This window comes from Schistocerca serialis, chromosome 6, assembly GCF_023864345.2.
Source record: "Schistocerca serialis cubense isolate TAMUIC-IGC-003099 chromosome 6, iqSchSeri2.2, whole genome shotgun sequence".
Taxonomy (NCBI): domain Eukaryota; kingdom Metazoa; phylum Arthropoda; class Insecta; order Orthoptera; family Acrididae; genus Schistocerca; species Schistocerca serialis.
In genome coordinates, this window is record NC_064643.1 from 623,430,408 (window position 1) to 623,450,428 (window position 20,021).

General features: G+C 43.8%; 1 protein-coding gene and 1 pseudogene across 3 annotated transcripts in view; one reads left to right on the forward strand and one right to left on the reverse strand.

Moving 5' to 3' along the window:
• LOC126484412 (E3 ubiquitin-protein ligase mib1) overlaps positions 1-20,021 on the reverse strand; it is a 631,979-nt gene that overhangs the window by 439,064 nt on the left and 172,894 nt on the right. The gene's annotated exons all lie outside the window — the stretch shown is intronic.
• On the forward strand, positions 10,194-10,311 carry LOC126485506 (5S ribosomal RNA; annotated as a pseudogene).

Below are 20,021 nucleotides of genomic sequence, written 5' to 3' on the forward strand. Positions count from 1 at the left end.
AAGACTTTAATACTAAGGTATGGTTATTAGGACATATAGGTGAGACAGTGTGATACTAATTACAGAAATATGCAGTTAATTAATTTGTTGAAGAATAGAAATCATTTGTGACTCTAAAGTGGAATGTAATTGTGCAGTTTCTCGTGTTCAGCGAATAAAAATCGAGTGGCGTTCCGGATAAACGGATTGGAAATTTAATCATTGCTAAAACAACAGTTACTCGCTAAGAGTTTCTTACAGCCTCCAGATAACGGATTCACGACCTACGTACTGTTTTCTGCGCAGGGGAAAACAACTATAGACGACTGCAGGTTGGTGACCATTTGTTAGAACTTACGCATTCCATTCAGAGCGGTGGAAGCAAATAGGCAACTCGCGGGTATAGCAATCTTAGTACAAATGAGATCAGTGGCAAGTCATCTGTGATAACACAGAAAAGGTATGAAAAAGAGAAATGTTTCTGAGGGAAGAGGTTTACAATACACACGTATATATCACCCTGTCCCTCTCTCTCTTTTTTCAACTTACCGTAAAATGTGTCACACTCTTGTACGGGGGACCGAGCGAGGTGGCGCAGTGGTTAGCACACTGGACTCGCATTCGGGAGGACGACGGTTCAATCCCGTCTCCGGCCATCCTGATTTAGGTTTTCCGTGATTTCCCTAGATCACTTCAGGCAAATGCCGGGATGGTTCCTTTGAAAGGGCACGGCCGATTTCCTTCCCCATCCTTCCCTCACCCGAGCTTGCGCTCCGTCTCTAATGATCTCGTTGTCGACGGGACGTTAAACACTAATCTCCTCCTCCTCCACTCTTGTACGGATATCGCCAACCTCTTCTATTAATCCTACTCGGTAACGGTCCTACACTGGCGAACATTACCCTGGCAACAGCACCCTTGACGCCTTGACAGGATTACCGGTGGTGCCACTTGACCCTGGAGGACAATCATTAATTCGAATGTCCGCAGGCTGTTCATCGTTTTACCACGACGTCCACTTGTCATAACTTCTATGTCATTTGTAGAAAACAATCTATGTAGGTTTTACGAGGTGTCGTAGCAGATCAATTTTCGGTTTCCACCGCTGAATTTGCGAGTTTTCTGTTACTGCCCGCATCTCGTGGTCGTGCGGTAGCGTTCTCGCTTCCCACGCCCGGGTTCCCGGGTTCGATTCCCGGCGGGGTCAGGGATTTTCTCTGCCTCGTGATGGCTGGGTGTTGTGTGATGTCCTTAGGTTAGTTAGGTTTAAGTAGTTCTAAGTTCCAGGAGACTGATGACCATAGATGTTAAGTCCCATAGTGCTCAGAGCCATTTGAACCTTTTTTTGAACCATTTTTTCTGTTACTCTAAGCCCCATGTACACGCACGTATAATCGAAATTAGCGGACGGCGAACCGATTGTGATAATGGCTGGTGATTGCACCATCCTATATTTCACTCAAACTGATGTATTGAATAGACATATAGTCGTACTTGCACGACGTCCACGATGGAGAAGTGCTACTTTCTTTCAGTGAACGCCATACGGAAAAATGATTAGTACTTGGGTAACGTTTCCTTACGCATCGCACAGTGCGGGGTGTAGTATTCAACAGGTTTCGTTTTCAGTAAGATTCCCCCCCGTTTTCAAATCTAACTTGAAAGGTTCCTTTGTAGCACGCCACTCCTATTCTCTACAGGAGTTCCTCACTGTAGTTGGCCACGTCTCTATGTAACGTTTATTTGAAATTTTCTGTTTTCTACTCCATAATGTACTTTGGACTTCCCTGAACATTTTGGTATATAATACATTAAAATCAGACAATTGTGATACCTTCAAATAATATTTTGAATGTTGATGTGTGATTGTCACATTACACTGCCACAGTTGAGCAGTCACATCTTGGGAACTACAAAGTCTAGAAGGCTGTGAATTGCCTTTTTTTTTTTTTGCCTACTGCTACGTCTCAGAAGTTGGCATTACGAATAAACAAATTAGTCCTTTGTTTCTGATACTAGTTTTCATTGAAAGTAGTGTGATTATCGGCTATTTTTGTAGAAAGCTAACTTCTACTGCTTTTTATACGTAAATAAAATAGCTTAAATGTAACTTCAAGAAACGTAAATTTGCGGGTAACAGATGTGTGGGATCTGCATTGTCTTCTGAAGTACTTGAAAACACGTGTGCTGGCAGTGAAGCAAACCACGATAATGTTTCTGAAGGGACCACGCCCCCTAGTGCATCGAAAAGGAAAGTAACTTTAGAAACGTGTGACAGCGGTACAAGTAATGATATTATGGGCAAAGTCATTATTGATCTGCAAATCCTTGCACAAGTTCTTTCTGAAACTGTCTCTTGCTGTCTTTGTGGTGGTGAAGTTAAACTAGAATAGGTGTTGTGTCTAAATTAATAATGAAATGTCAGAAGTGCAGAAACGAAAAAGCATTTCATACTACTTCAAAGTGTTCAGGTAACGAAGTGTATGAAACTAATGTGAGATAGTTCTATGGCACTAGATACATTGGTAAACGTGCAAGGGTTGGTAACGTTCTCTGCACAGTGTTGCATTTACCAAACCACCTTCTAGGTATACGAAATGTGTAACAGCAATTGAGGACTCTGTAAATTCTGTGGCTGAAGATTCAATGGTTGCTGCTACATCAGAAGCTGTAGAACAACATGATGGTGACACAGACATCAGCATTGCTGTGAATGGATCCTGGCGTGGGTTCAGTTCTAAAAATGTTTTTACATCTGCATTAAGGATTGACAGTGGAAAAGTATGGATTTTGAAGTTATCAGTAAGGTTGTACAGCGAACCAGAAGAACAGATTATTTCATAAGCAATAGTGTACAAAAATTATGATGGCAAAAGCGGAGGAATGGAGGTAAAAGGAGTAGTTAACATTTTCCAGCATTCGCAGAAAGAGAGAGGTGTCAGATATGTGAATTACTGAGGTGATGGAGACAAAAAAATGGCTCTGAGCACTATGGGACTCAACTGCTGTGGTCATAAGTCCCCTAGAACTTAGAACTACTTAAACCTAACTAACCTAAGGACATCACACACATCCATGCCCGAGGCAGGATTCGAACCTGTGACCGTAGCCGTCGTGCGGTTCCAGACTGTAGCTCCTTTAACCGCTCGGCCACTCCGGCCGGCGGTGGCGGAGACAGCAAGGCTTTCATTGCAATACAAAACAGTAAGCCATATGATGTTCCTATACAAAAACTTGAATGTGTAGGACATGTCAAGAAAAGGATGGGAACACGTAACTGCCTGATGGCAAGACAATAAAATGTGCTGGAAGACTAACAGACAAAGAAATTGATGAATTACACGAATATTATGGGAAGGTCGTTAGAGATAACTATGACAATTTAGAGAAGACGAAAAGAGCTGTGTGGAGCACTTTCTTTCATGTTGTGTGTCCACTTCCATCAAACACTTGGTGTAAATATACGTAAGCTGGATTTTCTGGCACCCTGCATGAATTTATATAAATCATTCTCTTCCTTTGGCAGTAATGGAGGCAATCAAACCTATTTACAGAGATTTGGAAAATCCTGAGCTACTAAACAAGTGTTTACAGGGGAAGACCCAGAATGTGAATGACTCCTTCAATAATGTTGTGTGGTGCTGTGTGCTTAAAAATGTATTTGTTGGCCTTAAGTTAGCAGTGTCTGATGCTGTAATAACTTTTAATGGTGGGGACTATGAAAGACTTAAGGTTCTGGAGAAGTTAGGGGTACGATTTGGACAGAACACAGCTAAAGGACTGCGGGAACTGGATGAGCTTCGTGTACGTGAAGCAGAGCTAGCTGCTCAGCAAATGACAAAAGATGCAAGAAAGAAGAGGAGGAGGCAAGAACTGGGCTGTTGTGACACTGAAGAAGAGACAGACTATGGGCCTGGACAATTCTAGTGCATAAAAGACGCAGAAATGTAAGTCTGTATAAGAATTTGTAATAAAAGAAGTTTTAAACCTCAATATTTCTGAACTACATTTTTTGCAATTAATGACCCGTTTTCTAAAAAAGTACTGATGGCAGAGACATGATATTTTCACAGCATACCAAGTGTGAGATTCAACACATATGGAACTAGATTAATGAAAATATCCTGAGTTGTTTTGTTTTTATGTTTATTTATTTACAAAATTCTGTCAAAAAATTGAGGATTTGAAAAAAAAACGATAACATGCCCCACAATAAAATTTTAGTAATAATTCTTGTGCACTGCATCTAGAAAGGTGCATACAATAATTATGGAAAATTGTAAGTTGGTGTCTTAAAGAGTTTCCGAGATAATTGGTCACAAAATTCGATGATTTAACATTGGCGGCATAGGACATATAATGTCCCATTAATTGTTTCGTTTATAAATTTTCTAATGAGTATTCTGTAAACTATGTACAGATTCCTCCCATGGTCCTTTGGCTCGTATGGTCCCACAGGACCCGATAAAAAATAAGTAATTTTCCTTCGACACAATACCAGGTGACGATGAAGTATCTCTTTTAGATACATAGAACCTGAAGCTGGATCCTTCGCTCTGAATACGTGTAAGATCAAAATTGTACTCTTAAGGAAGTTCAAAATTGAATTCATATACAACAGTTGTTCTTTTGTAGTGATAAAACATATACTGAAATATTATTTTTCGACAGGAGACTCCAGTTAACCTTTGCAGAACCGTCATACTCTTTGTCACAAAGCGATGTAGAAAGCAACTAATGCAATCATAGACTGGCATGTCCGCCTCCGTCGCTAAGTCTTCAGTGCGGCAGAATGCCGTGCGAGCGGCCCGGGTTCGATTTCTGGGCGGGTCCGAGATTTTCTCCGCACTATGAAGGGCTGTTGTGTTGTCCTGAGCATCATTTCACCCTCATCGACACGCAAATCGCCGAAGTGGCGTCAACTAAAGAGACTTGTACCAGGCGGCCGGGCTACATGCGTGTGCGGCTCTGGTCTAGCCACACGTATTATCATTATCATTGTCTGGCATAGGAGTTCTGCTTTACTTAGGGGAATGCTCAGTCTTAAGAGTACAATAACAGTTGATATCAGAGAGGAGCTAAAAGTACGACGGCTGACATAAATTAGTACGTAAGTAACACACGTAATAAAATAATTGGAGCAATTTGTCATTAGAACTCCAATGTAAACAAAAAATGACGAAGAGCTACAATAGGCCAACATATCTAATGCTTAATGATGATGAGGGTGTAGAAACATGTTCAAAGCAGCCACCTAAGGAGTTGTCCGAATATTTACCTTTATCTTTTATTCAGAGTTTCGTTGCGAGCTGATATCTGATGAACGCTACTGCTATTTCAAGTCTCCAGGATCACAGTCAAATGCCTCAGAATCACGGACACATTGCATCATCATCTAGTAAGAGATGTAGTTTCTGCAAACGCTAATCATAGCTCCAACTCAACACACGAATGAACCGTTCAACGAAACGAGATGGCTTGGGTTCTGAAGACGAGGTGGTGCATCTCTGATTCTGTATTCGTAGGTAAGGCGATCACAAAGTCTACATAACAAAGAAATGTACAACATTCTGGCTTCGAACAAAATAAATGCATTTCGAGTGCGCGGTACTTAAGGCTCAGCCTGATAGCACAAGATATGTTATTACTTTTACCGCATTCAGTCGCGTCAACCATCCAGTGATTTAACACGAGTACTTAAAATTGCCTTCTGGCTGCAGCATGGAGTAGAGGGAGCCCACTTTCTGAACAGGGCGACCGTCTCAGGCACGGATGCGGGTACAAGGCTCGCACCGTTTTCTAAGCCTTAACGCCGCCTGGCGGTAAAGGGATTGGGAAGCTATTAGCGGAAAGGAGCTTCGCTGGCCGCATTGGCGGCACAGTGGAGTAGAGCAGCCAGAGCGCTCGGCAGCGATCGGCTGCTGGGTAAGCCCAGCTGGCACTGCCCGGGAGAGAGAGAGAGAGCGGCGCAGAGCTGCCCACGTGTATGATTGGGCGCCAACATAATCCCTGCGAACGTCCGGACGAAGAGGCCGCGCTCACAAGTGCTCAACGAAAAACGACACACACAGCCCAGGCACTATGGCACAATGCCCGGTAAAGGAAACACGGAACTGACGATCAAGTTTAAGCGGCTACATTCCATCCTCTAAATACTCCGGTTTTGCTGGGATAAAAACGTACGCAATATTTTTCCCCTTTATTATATTTACTTTCCGTTACACAACCATCCATCACACGAACAAACGAGATGAAAGCAAAAAAATTACGGCTTAACAGATAGACTGGCGGTGATATTGAAATCTTGTATTTGTTATTTGTGAAACGCTCCTTTCTACCGCGACCAGGAGTTTCCGTTGCGTCGCCCCGTAACACCAGCAGCCACGGCCGGAATAAATGCACACTTGCGCTGCGCCGCGGGTACAACCGGAAACATATATTCGCGGTCATCTATTAGTCTCTACTCTGCAACACTATCAAATCAGTAAAAATAAGGCTCCCGATCCTCGATCGGCAATAGCCACAGATATACATGGGCGCGACCAAGGAACAAGATATACTCCAGTATCGTACGCCTAGTGCCTACACACAGCCAAGTACCGCGCGTCGCCGCCCTCTTTGCCTGCTTGCTTCATGGACTCTGATGAGCATTGGAAAACAGCCCGACGTATATAAAAACAGGCAGGACTGTTTTCCTTCAAGTCCCCAGCAGTCGCCAGACGGCATGGGCGCTCAAGCCTTGGCCGCGTGTGTCGCTGCCAGTGCTGCCACTGTATCACCGCCGCCAGCCACATGCCTCCAAGCGCTGGTACCTTCAGCGACCCAGCTGCAAACGTAACCGCTCGGCCCGTCTACGGCATTTGCACACCGGAGCAGCTCCGTGGCCATGCGCTTTCCGTTCGATATTCTTCAGTACGGAGCTCTCCTGACCGAGCGCAGCAGTAACTCCTCGGGAGCCACGCCGTAGCTATTTCGCCGTCGTTCCTCAGAATGGAGTTCCCATCGCTGAGAACACCAGACTCGACTGACTGACGTCCACAGCCACAGCAGCATATCGCTCAGCTCGTCCAAGCCGCTGGCCCTCGCCGTACGTAGTGGGACGTACCCACCGACTTCGCCCTCAAGCTACCAATCTCGCAATACACCAACTGAAACTATTCCCAGGACTTTCCATCATACGGTGACGGGCAGTACTCCGACACCAAGCCACGCACTAAAGAAGTTTCGTTTTGTTACTAGTTTTGCACTCGTAGCGAATAAGCAGAACAGTTTTCCGTTTGTTCCTAGATTACACAAACTTCTACTGTTCTGGTTACCAAAGTTTTCGCATGTTATAGTGTGGTCTCTCACCACTCGGACACTTCTTAGGTGATAACCCTAGTCAAGTATCAATTTCATTTTCGGAATACTGCTCTCTGAATTATGTTTAACAACAGTCCTGTAGCGTGAGTTCCTTTCAAACGGATATATTCTCCTACCTAGACGTCGTAGAAATGCTCTACGGTCTATTGTCAGCACAAATTCATTCAAACTTGAAGCTTTCTAACGATTCTGATCCTTTATGTTCAACATCTTCCACATTAAGAACGTCCCAAACCACAGAAGCGAATATCAAGGAGTTGCGCAATATATTACGAAGTGGTCAGCGATTACACGCGTATAAAAAGCCTTTTCCATATTGCTGTTGTGGTCTTCAGTCGGAAGGGTTTGGTGCAGCTCTTCAAGCTAGTCTATCCTAGACAATCTCTTTATTACCGTATAATTACTGCAACATTTGCCTCAGTCAGTTATCCCCCAGTGTCAAAACTCGTGTACTGTATTCTTGGCTGTTATACACTGAGGTGACAAAAGTCATGGGATACCCCTAATACCGTGTCGGATCTACTTTAGCCAGGCGTAGTGCAGCAATTCGACGTGGCATAGGCTCACCACGTCGTTGGAACTCCCCTGCAGAAATACTGAGCCTGAAGCCTCTATAACCGTCCATAACTGCGAAAGTGTTTCCGGTTCAGGATGTTGTGCACGAATCGACCTTTCGATTATGTCCCATAAAGATTCGATGAGATTTATGTAGTGCACTTCGCATGGGACTCACGTTAGGCAATCTGTGTGGCCAAATACTCTCTTAAACTGTCCAAAACTTTCCTCAAACGAATCGCGAACAACTGCGGTCAGTGACATCAGTGTTGGAGAACATGAAGTCCATTAATGCAACTGGTCTCCAAGTAACCGAACATAACCATCTACAGTGAATGATCGGTTCAGTTGGACCAGAGGACCCAGTCTATACCATGTAAACACAGCAATTATGGAGCCACCACCAGCTTGCACAATGCCTTGTTGCCAACTTAGGTCCATGGCTACGATTAGCTCTTATCATCTAAAATAGGGACTCATCTGACAAGGCCACGGTTTTTCAGTCGTCTAGGGTCCAACTGACGTGGTCACGAGTCCAGGAAATGCACTGTAGGCGATATTATACTGTTAGCAAAGGCACTCGCGTCCGCCGTCTGTTGCCACAGCCCATTTACGCAAAATTTTGTTGCACTTTGCAAACAGATACGTTCGTCGTACGCCCCACATAGATTTCTGCGCTTATTTCACGCAGTGTTGCTTGTCCGTTAGCACTGATCTGACAAGTCTTCGTAAACGCCACTGGTCTCGGTCGTTAGGTGAAGGCCGTCGGAAACTGCGTTGTCCGTGGTGAGAGTTCATGCCTGAAATTTGGTATTCTCAATACGCTCTTGAGACAGTGGGTCTCGGAATATTGAATTCTCTAACGATTTCCAAAATGGAATGGAAAGCCTCTAGCTCCAACGACCATTCCGCGTTGAAAGTCTGTTAATTCCCGTCGTGCGGCCATAGCCACGTCGGAAACCTTTTCACATGAATCACATCAGTACAAATGACTGTTCCGCCAATGCACTGCCTTTTTATACCTTATGTACGCGATACTACCACTATCTGTATATGTGCATATCAGTGAGTCACCTGTTACTACAGATGAGCAATTTGAAGGTATGGGACGAGGGCAACGTAAAAATCTCTCTCAGTAAGCACTCGACTTCCGAGGTAGGGGCAGTGCGATCCTGCAGATGGCACGCGCAGGACCGGAACCTGAGAATATCTGGCCATTCCTCGAGGATAGGGCAGGTGGCCACAATAGACAGGCGCCAAGTGTGCTCCCCGTTGGCAGAAGGGCCGGATGAAATATGCATGCGGGCTCTGGCCGCGTTATTTCATATTCCTGGTGACTACTGGCGGGCCCGGCGCGGAATTGGTTTGCCTTGACCAGAAGCACGCGGCGCTCCAGGGCGCGCCGAATACTGATGTGGCGGCGCGGGGAGCCAGTCGACAGTTGGCGCTCGCCCGGCGCGCCTCCTGCCTCCGCGGAAGCGGCTCTGAATCTTTAGTGCCCCTTTAGTGCGCCAGATGTGAATATATCCACCCAAGCAGCGGGGCCGCGGTAGCTGCTGACGGGCACTGGTTTCACGCATCAGCAAACTTCCGTGGCTGCTGAAGACGCGGACAATCAAATGCTTGGGGCAAAAGCAGATTTCAGAAGCGCGCACTCTTAATTATACCTCCTTATGGGAACCGTTTTATACTCGGACAGGTACACTCTTCTCTTTTATTTCTAATCTAAACAGGAAGCCAACATACTCAGTACCTGATGTACAGTAGCGATGGTCAGGTGTGTGTGTGTGTGTGTGTGTGTGTGTGTGTGTGTGTGTGTGTGTGTGTGTGTGTGTTTTATTTTTGCAAACTTTAAATCGCTGCCGAAGACTTGGGCAGGGTGCCACTAACTTCACATTTCTCGTTCGAGAACAGGAAACGTAAATAGTAATATAACTCCAATACTCTTGGGCTGGAGTCACAGTAAAATCTACGTGAGGAAATTTCGCCGCCGACGGCCAATCTTTTCAAATCAGTACACTCGTACTTGCTTGATCTGAGCGCAACCTATCTCAACGCCCGAAAGTACAGACTTTGCATGACGGTCGGCGGAATTCAAATCGATTCGTCGTTTTTTCTTCGAATCGAGCGACGTTCACAGACGAAAAACATTAATTGTGAGAAACTTGTAAATTTAGTACAAGAACGAAGTGATCTATAGCGTCCTCGGGATGACAAGTACCACAACTATATATATAAAACTTAAAAATGCTGTCTTGTACACAAGTAGAATTGGAGTTAATCTACACTAATATATAGCCTACGGCCTTGCCGCAGTGGTAACGCCGGTTCCCGTCAGATCACCGAAGTTAAGCGCTGTCGGGCTGGGCTAGCACTTCGATGGGTGACCATCGGGTCTGTCGAGCACTGTTGGCAAGCGGGGTGCCCTCAGCCCTTGTGGGGCAAACTAAGGAGCTACTTGATTGAGAAGTAGTGGTTCCGGTCTTGTAAATTGACATACGGCCGAGAGAGCGGTGTGCTGACCACACGCCTCTCCATATCAGCATCCAGTGACGCCTGTGGGCTGAGGATTACACGACGGCCGGTCGGTACTATTGGGCCTTCCAACGTCTGAAAATGTGTGAATTCCTAAGGGACCAAACTGCAGAGGTCATCGGTCCCTAGACTTACACACTACTTAAACTATCTTATGCTAAGATCAACACACACACCCATGCCCGAGGGAGGACTCGGACCCCGGCGGGAGTGGCTGCCCAATCCGTGACATGGCGCCTCAAACTGCGTGGCCACTCCGCGCGCTTCCAAGGTCTATTCGGACGGAGAGTTATACTAATATATAAAGGGGAAACATAGTTAGCAAACATCTCGAAAAGTTCTTGACCGATTTGCTTCAGTTTTTCACACGATACTCAAATAAACATTCGGACGTATTCAATTTACAGTAAAAATATCATGGTTTCGTTTTCTTCCTCGTACGCGGCTTTAACTCCGATAGTAGGGCATTTCAACAATTAGACAAACTTTTTCTCCCACACGATTTCAGAAGAAGAGGGATTTCTCTCAGGCTTCTTTCCGACACAATTAAGTAACCATCTATGACCATACATGTTTAGCAACTGCGTAGCACTGTCGAATTCGCTAGTAACAGATGTAGAGCAACCACAATTTTCTGATGAAAGTATTAAAGAGAACAAAACGTTCGCTAAGAGTAGACTCTCCCCCTCTCAAAGGCATTTTTTGAAATCTCACTGACTCCCTTTCAGGGTCACCATACATTATCTCGCTTATGTAATAGAAAGCACCTCTCTTCATTTTCGTACTCGTATATTCGTAAAACTGTCTGGTTGTTTCGATAATTGAGGAAAGAGGGTGTAGTATTCGCCACGTTCTTCTTCAGTCAGATGTAGCTTATTCACATGCTTTCCACGTCGTTTAATAGCAAAAGTCTCAAAGCAAGACTCGTCTCTACACACAGAAGCGTCGTGGCATCCATTCCGCCAAAACATGACGAAGGAGATCGGAGTCTGTGATCAAGCTGTCGGCCGATGTTATCAGATGACCTCTGACACTGTCATCTGGCGACCGTTGTCGAAGCCTCTCTCAGCGCTGCCTTCCGTGTGGAGAGCTAGCACATGCTACACATCTATACGCCTTCGCCCAGCATGACGCAACAATTAAAGACTCAAAAGCACTTTTGTTTGAGAAATCTCCTCGCCTCGCACACTTTCAATGCGACGAAATTTATTCACAGTGTAGTGTGTATGAATAAACCATTACCCGTTTTAATTCTGCTGCTCCATATTTTCTAATATATTACTTATTTATTGAAAGCATCTCGTCTCGTTCGCACATGATGACTCGTTTATCGTGACACCTTTTAAAACTAGGTAGTACTGACAGAGCAGTTTTTATCAGAATTTCTTTGGTAGCCTTGACGTCCAGTTCTCGTCAACAAAAAGTCGTGTATGGAGTGAGTGCCATCGAAGAAATTACACCAGAAAACAGTTTCCTCGTTTCACGTAGGAGCATTTCAACGTGAATTATTCCTCACATTCAAGATGACGAACGGGCTCTGTTGAGGGCATTTTTTACACCACACCACTATGGTCCGCGACAGTGTATACTTAATTGGCAAAGGCGAGGAACTGTGAGCAATTCAACTTCGTGCGACTCTTGCACTAAGTGGGTAACGATGGGGGAAAGAGAAAGGAAGGTCGATCACGGTTAAACGCCCCATCGAGGGCGTGGTCATTAGAGACGAAGTAAGAGCTCAGATTGCGTCGGATTGATAAAGAAACTGGCTATACCCTTTCAAACGAAAGAGCCTAGTATTCTCCTTAATCGATTTAAGACAATCATGGAAAACCTAAATCAAGATGGCCAGACTGGAATGAACCTCCGTATGTAATTTCATAAAAAAATAATAGTTTAGCTGTAACTAAAATAATTCTTAAGCAAAAGCCAATGTGAGCCCGTAATATGTATGTTAATTTCTCTCTTATTTTTTATCTGCTTTGTAACGACCGAAAGAACGATACAAAATATGAATTACACTAATACAAATAAATTACAACCTATGATGAAAGACTATCTTAATTAAAAAGAAAAGTAATCTGTAACTCGACAGTGTTCACATCGTCACGAATTAGTTGACATGACACATTTTTTATCTCAAAATGGTCTCTTCCGTCCTTTCGCATATTGAAGCATTATTGTAATATTAAGGAACTACTATGTAAGTATGGGAATATGGCAGTGGGAGTAGACACATACAGAAATCCAATTAACAAATTATTCCACGCTACATATAAATCAATCAAATTTTGCATTATATAAAAAACTTACGTTAGTGTAAGAAGGCAACTGCAAGTTTCAGTAAGGGTGCAATATCGTAATTTCTTAATTTTTGCAGCTTTATAACTGCGGTCACTAAGTCGAGGTTGTAAGAAAACTTACGATGAAGTAGTTAAAATTTCCCGTTTTGCGGTCTGGCAGCTTGTGGATCGATAACGGAAGAGGTAAAAACCTGACGAACTATCCAGATCTCCAGCAAGATTGCAACCGACAGCAACGGCAGCTCAACAACATAAAGCAAGCAAGTTAACGCTTAGCTCGCAAGCCACTGCTGCACTTTCTCCACTCTCATTGCCACAGTGATCGCCAACACAACAAAATTCACAACAAAAAATATGCGATGCGATAGTATATTCTGCATGAAATGAGCTTCCTAGAATGTAAATCATAAATCTGGTAACCCACTGTTATATCTTAAGTCCGACTCATTACGATTATTTAATGGAAATGACAATAAAATATCAACTGCATTTAGAATAATAATTCTGTGTCAATCTATGAAGTAGATAGATGATCATGTAACTGCCAAATGTATCTACAGTGCTGCGATCACTCGGTCATAACAGCGGCAGGAAGAATACGCTTCCACAGCTGATACTTTTTTAAGATGACTCCCACTTGGGAAGGTCGCTCTTCAAAGACGCGGTGGCGCCAGTCGCCTGCAGTTGCTGACACACTGACTCTTGACTGAAGTACCTACAGTACAGACCAGCGAACTTTATTCCCATTTCTGTAGTCAATATTTGGGTGTAAAACGTAGTTACAAATAATATCCTGATGTACTGACTATAACCTGAACACCAGAAATAGAGGGCATGGAGGATCATTTGGAGACCCCTCCTTTTCAGCAGCTCCCGTAACTATTTTTGGTTTTCTGTCTTCAGCGTACTGCAAACTTTAAAGCTTATTCAGAAAAAGTTATACGCTTTTCTCAAAATCGCCATACGCCACACAGTAAACAATTCTTATCCAACCTAGCCGTCCGAGCTGCTGCCTCATCTCTAATGATCTCGTTCTCGATTGAACATTAGTTCACCCCCTATCGTCCTTTATTCCCCTTATCATCTACATTGCCAAGATTCGCAGAAAGTTTAAGTTGTGTATACAGTAGAGGTGAGGTGTAAAATCGTCCTCAACAAAGCTCATCTTTTTTCGTGAATGAGGTGAATAATTCACGTCAAAACGATCCTACCTAAAATGAGAACACTATTTTCTAAGATTATTTCGTCGATGGCACTCACCACACAGACTGCACAAATCTTTCAAGATGCCTCTGCTGCCTTCGCCCCTCCATTACATACGAAGAGAGCGAAATGTCACAAATGTTAAAACATTTTTCGTTTTACGCTGCTTTTTCCAACGCTTAAACAACGCTCCTCAACACCTTCAAAAATATAACTTTCAATAAGTTACTGCAAGAACAATACTAAAACTTCCAGTAAAAATGACAAAAGGCAAATATACTTATAGCAGTCTGCGTGACAACAAGCCAAACAATATACTCACAAACTTCTGCATCAACCCACTTATTTTAGGTTAGTTTACCACGTAACAGTCGACTACATTCATAAAGCCATATGCTGTGCGAGCAATGGTCACAACGTTGTTGCCTACGCAATTACATCAGATGAAAATACATTTAAAAAATTAAACCATGTCTCGGCTGTTCGTTCGCATTGCACGATGTTTACCACTAGACCACCAACAATACGTCACCGTGACAGCTCAAGTGGAAAGCAACACTTCCAGCAGAAACTATCACATCCAACAGTGTTGCTAGTTCGAGCAGATGGCCTTCATATGATTTTAGTGATTACAGAATGAAGTCAAATGTAGGCAATAGGAAGCCGAGTCTCCTGGTGAATGTATTGAACAGCTGCAGTCCACCTCCAGGAAGTTAGAATTCTCACCCAGTGCAGCGCATCCTCCGTTACGAGAAAAACATAATCTGGCCAAATGTAGAGTTCTGTGGTGTGTTGGGTTGATGGAAGCCTGGTATGCCTACAATTTGGTTTCGATTCCCATTCCAGGCGACTATTTTTACAGGTCGAACAGACCCCTCTTCATTCTGGTACAACCAAGTCAAAAACGTAGGGTTGCGCAATGGTAAAAAATGCACGTTAAACATAATGTTCCTTTAAAACATAATATCCCTTCCCTACTAGCTGGAGGTGAGTCAGTTTAAGTTGGGCCATGAAAGAGGCGAAAATCGCACCAAGTAGAAAGCCTGTTGATTGCAACCTTTCTTATACTAAAAATGTAATGAGCCAAGTTGCTGGTGATAAAGACTTGGATAGTTAACATCTCTTTGTGTGTAATCAATGACGACGATATATGTGGAGTTTGCCTCTCAGTCAGCACAGAGCTCTTTGTCATGTTATTTCTAGTTCAAACACGCGTACATCTCGCTACTAGTGAAATAAATCGATGTCTGTCATCTGTTCGTGGTTAGAAAATAACGGTAATAGGTGCCGGTTTCGAACCCTGGTATAGTAAATAAAAAAAATTAAAAAATCGTCTCGTTAGTGCAGCTTCAAACATATCGCCATCGATGAAAAAAATTCGGTATCTAACATCTGTGTATGCTAAATTACCAATCCGATTACGTGTTAGGTTCGAATCCCCGTCCAACACAAAACTTTTTGTGACTTCATTTCAAGTTTAAACATACGCGGACTTTGTTACTTAAGACTGAAACCATAATTAACATCTTTTATGGTTAGTTAACGGCGATAGTAGTTGCTGGATTGGAGTCCTAGTGCATTACTAATATTTTACTCGTGTAATTCCAAATTGGAGCATTGGCTATAGATGCTGAGTTTGAATCAATATCCAAAACAAACAGATGAGCATGTACTTTGAAGTCGAAACATGCACATAGACCTTCGAACCGCAGTACAATGAAATTACTAGTGAGACGTTGTTGATGTAGACGTTTCCACGGTGTCTGGCGCTATTAACAGCGGTTTCTAACAAGTCATTTCATTCAACAGTTATTGTAAAATCATTTACAGAGCGAACGACGGGTAATATGTGGTTGGGAAACTGTAACAGACGATAATACTTCGAATTATCATAGAACTTTGTATGTCCAGATATTGTTGCAAAATCTCTTATGCAGAAAAAAGAATAAGTTTTGGTTAGGGGTTACAGAATGATTTATGTGGTAGATTTATAAGTATTCGTTGTCTCAGATGCTAGTGAGAGTAGCAACATTTCTGAAACATCAGATTTTGTAATAAATTTGCGTTTACAAGCGTCAAGGGTTGTCTCGTGTATAACAACGTGTCATTCTAAAAGTAAAGACAATTTGTTTCTCTGGACATTTTTATAGAAAACAATTAAAGAAAACTTATTTTAAAACATATTTTGATATCATAGCTATTATGCTACGTAATCGCCGTTCAAATTTAAACCTTTATTGTATCGCTCCACAAGCTCGTTTTTCAGTTCATTGTTATTTCCTCAGTGCTCTCCCCCCAAAAAACTTTCAAACTGGGAAAACGATGATAATCGCACGAGGCAAAGTCCGGGCTATACGGCGGATGTTCAAAAATTTCCGAGTGCCGAGGCAAATGCTGGGTCACTGCGAGCGAGCGCTATCGTGAAGAAGCACAATGGTCCAATTCACCAATAACATTTTGATAAAGCACTGAACGCGAAATTTCAGAAAGCACGAGCTCAATCCATCAATAGTCAAACATCTAGCATTTTGAATTTTTTTCTTCAATTAGTCAGTCTCATCTAATTGTTCTTTATCGCGAATATTCATTTGTCCGCCATTAAACAGGATGCGCTGTTTTGTAGTTTCATTCGTCAAATTTCCATGAACTTGTTTCAATTTCTCTCTAAACTTCCGTAGGACGGACTTCTTTTGCATTTAGTAAACATATTACATTACAAACGTCACACTTCGCGGGATCGTCAATTCTGTGAAAGATTTAAAAATCGAGCAAATAAATAGCAAACACCCGTCACGCCTCGTTTGTAGCGTCATACTGGCGCCAACGATTAGGAAGGTCTACGCCACAGCGTGTGAAGAGAATTGAGCGACTCATCGGATCGAAGTGTTCTTTACTTTTAGAATGACACTGGTACCTTGCCAAGACAAGTAAATCAATACATGAGGCCACGGTTACTTTTAACAGCGGGTACCTGGCTGGGAGTACAGAAGCGCTTCGCTTCTTGCTGCACGAGTATGTGTAACGAGATGCGTGGCCGGAGGAGTAGCGCGCCGCCACAGCCGGACAGAGAGCGGGCTCCTGGGTGGGAGGAGGATGGGGGGCCTGCAGACAATAGTGCGTCCGCTTCCTCGGCGGACCAGCCAGCCCGGCAGCCTCGGCTGCGCCGGAAGGAATAACTCCGCCGCCGGCGGCAGCCAGGAAATGCATCTCCCTCGTACAGCCGCACCGTCCCACACCACTCCCTGCGTCCCCTGACAGATTTAAGGGCTCGCTCAAAGCCGCTCCGCCTTTACGTCTCTCGTAAGTGAACACCACCCCGCTGGCTGAGGCATCGCCCTTCGCGAAACAGGACGGACCATTCTTGGCCATTTATATCGTGTACGCTGCAACTCTTCTCTCCCGAAAAAGTCGCGCGAAAGAAATCTTCCAACTAGCAGAGTTGCAATTGCTCAGTTAAGGCGCGCTCTCATTTTCTGGAGTTCACGTTTGTTTGTGGGCTTTTCAAATCCAGAATAAGCCTACGGCATTCTCGGTGCCCTGTATAGCTCTAAATAATTGTGCACTGTAGAGTATTTCTAGGAAAACCTCATCGGCAGTCTCCCGTAACTTCTTCAATCTTTCAGATCTGCATCTTATGGTGTGTGACGGGGGTCCTTGGTTACCGCTTGGAACGTTCCATGGTCTCGTCCTTGTGGTGGCAGTGGTGTCGCACAAAGTTTCACTCGTCGACGCGGCCGGAACCCGAGCGCTCTTTGGCGCGCGAGACAAATTACGCGACTGACCGGGTCGTTGATTAATCAAGACCCGAATCAGTTCCCAGTAGAGCAACATCTCAGAAAAGAATCTTAATAAGGATTGGCAGCCTTACTTTGATCCATGAGACAGGGTTAAACTTGGCACTGCCCCCAAAGCCAATGATCCATACCCATGCCTTCTGAACGCAACCAAGAAGATTCTGAGGTTTGACCACTGGGCTGGAAAATGTACACCACTAGCAGTTCATACAGCGCCCCAACTGTCTCCCAGCACCTCCCAACGATAATCACCAAGAACAAAACAATAATGACGTCTCAAAGTGGAGGTGAGAAGCCACACAAAACGTCACACTTTAAGTTTCCACAAAAACAAATGTAATAAATGAAAAGCACCAGTTTGCATTTGTTCTACAATTGTATTTGTAGAACAAAAGCAAACTGGTGCTTTTCATTTATTATAATGTTGTTCTACGAAGAACCGACGGAAGATTCTGTGAACATGACAAAACAAATGTAATTTACGATATAAATTAGAGCTAGCCAAGTCTCTCTCTTCAATCAAGTCTCATCCTGAGCTAGCTAATGACAACACGACCTCATATCGGCGTCTTCCTGCCAACCACGTGCGCACACTCTAAACTACACACCCGCCTAGCTGGAGAGAGTCCACGACTCCAGCAGCCAGGCGGGACGCTGATCAGGTCCCGCATTTCGCTAGCTACCAGAGCCAGTTCACAACACTGTTCTCACGTCAATGCTTCCCCTAGAAGTATAATGCAAGCAAGCATTCCCACTCGATGTATTTTTCCGCTATTAATGCTCCTCTGGAAAGTGCTGTTTTCTACCAAAACTTTACGCAATACTGCATTACTTCCACCTGTCTTCATAGTAAACTTACTAGCGCTCAATCCTGTTTACTATACCACAACTAAAACCCACTCATACGGATTAGTGGAAGGGCCAACCCACCTGCTCCACACCGGACAAGGACTACATCCATAGGATGACGTGAATATCTAACTGCCAAGAGGGAGATCCCACCAGATGCCTGGCAATCGTGCTACTCACTGTCACTCGTCTTCCGGTTCCAACGACGAACTGTGGCCAGGAAGAACGACTGTTAGTAACCATATGTTTCAAATGAAAACTCGCGGATTTTACGTGCTAGGTTTTTTCACAAGATACATGTAAGGAGAGAGCAACACGTTCGTTGACTCTTCTGGGAACACTTCGGAATTTTAATAGTAAACCACACAATGGCTACAGCCCCTCTCTTCTACCATCTGTAATGTGAGATGCATTAGGATTTCTGGAAAGGTTCATGCTTACCAAATGAAATCGTTGCGATATGTGCTGCTCTTCTCACGGTCTTCTACACTTCCTGTATCAATCATACCAAATGTGTGTTCCAGTCAGAGGAGCAATACGCAAGTTTTGGTCGAGCGACGGTTTTCTAGGTCATATCCTTAGTCTTTTTTGTCGTTGTGCCATATCTCCTACAATATCTTCAGAGGCCAATACTTTTTATATGTCGCGTAGTAGTACAAGATTCAACACACAATGGTTCTTATAAACTTGTCGAAAAATAGAAATCCAGAAATAAGAGTGGAAAATATACCCGACAAGGGTAAAGACGTGCCAAACCGTCGCAAAGTACGCTATAACATGACTCACTTTCACGATATATGTACAACTGACAACTGCATGTTGAGGGTAGAACGAAAGTTGGCGAGTAACAGAACTAGTAAAGGGCAGAAATGTCCCACTTCGTCGAGTTGCGTCGAACTACTATTTATTGGACGAAAAACGATGCATTCAGGTGAAACTCATACGAAGTAAGCCAGATGGTTAAATGTGCCATCCTCCCTTTGTTAATATAACTGCACGTTCAGGTTTAGAAAAAGATGGTTAAAAGTTTTGAAGCGCACCAATGACAATTATTTGCTGTTAGGCATTCGAAGAAATAAGACTAGGATCCATTATGCATGCTCTACCGTTGCTCAACGGGAATATTATCCTAACCGTGTACAATGACTTGATCAGGACGTCGTATTTTACAGCTCAGAGACTTCGTCCACCGTCCCCAGGGCGCTGCCAGCAGATCTGTGAAAAGTATGGCATCCGCATTCGGGGCTCACTGGTCACTTTGGAATGATGAAAGTATAGAACTGGTACCACCAGGCCGTGACATTTCATCGCTCAAGTAAGCCATTGCAGAGAATTGATGTGTATGTTCCAGTCGTTCATCGCAGCAGTAAGCAGACACATAAAGGCGTGACAGGGTGCCAATATAGAGATATCGTGTTGGGAGGTTCCCACGACCACATCGGCA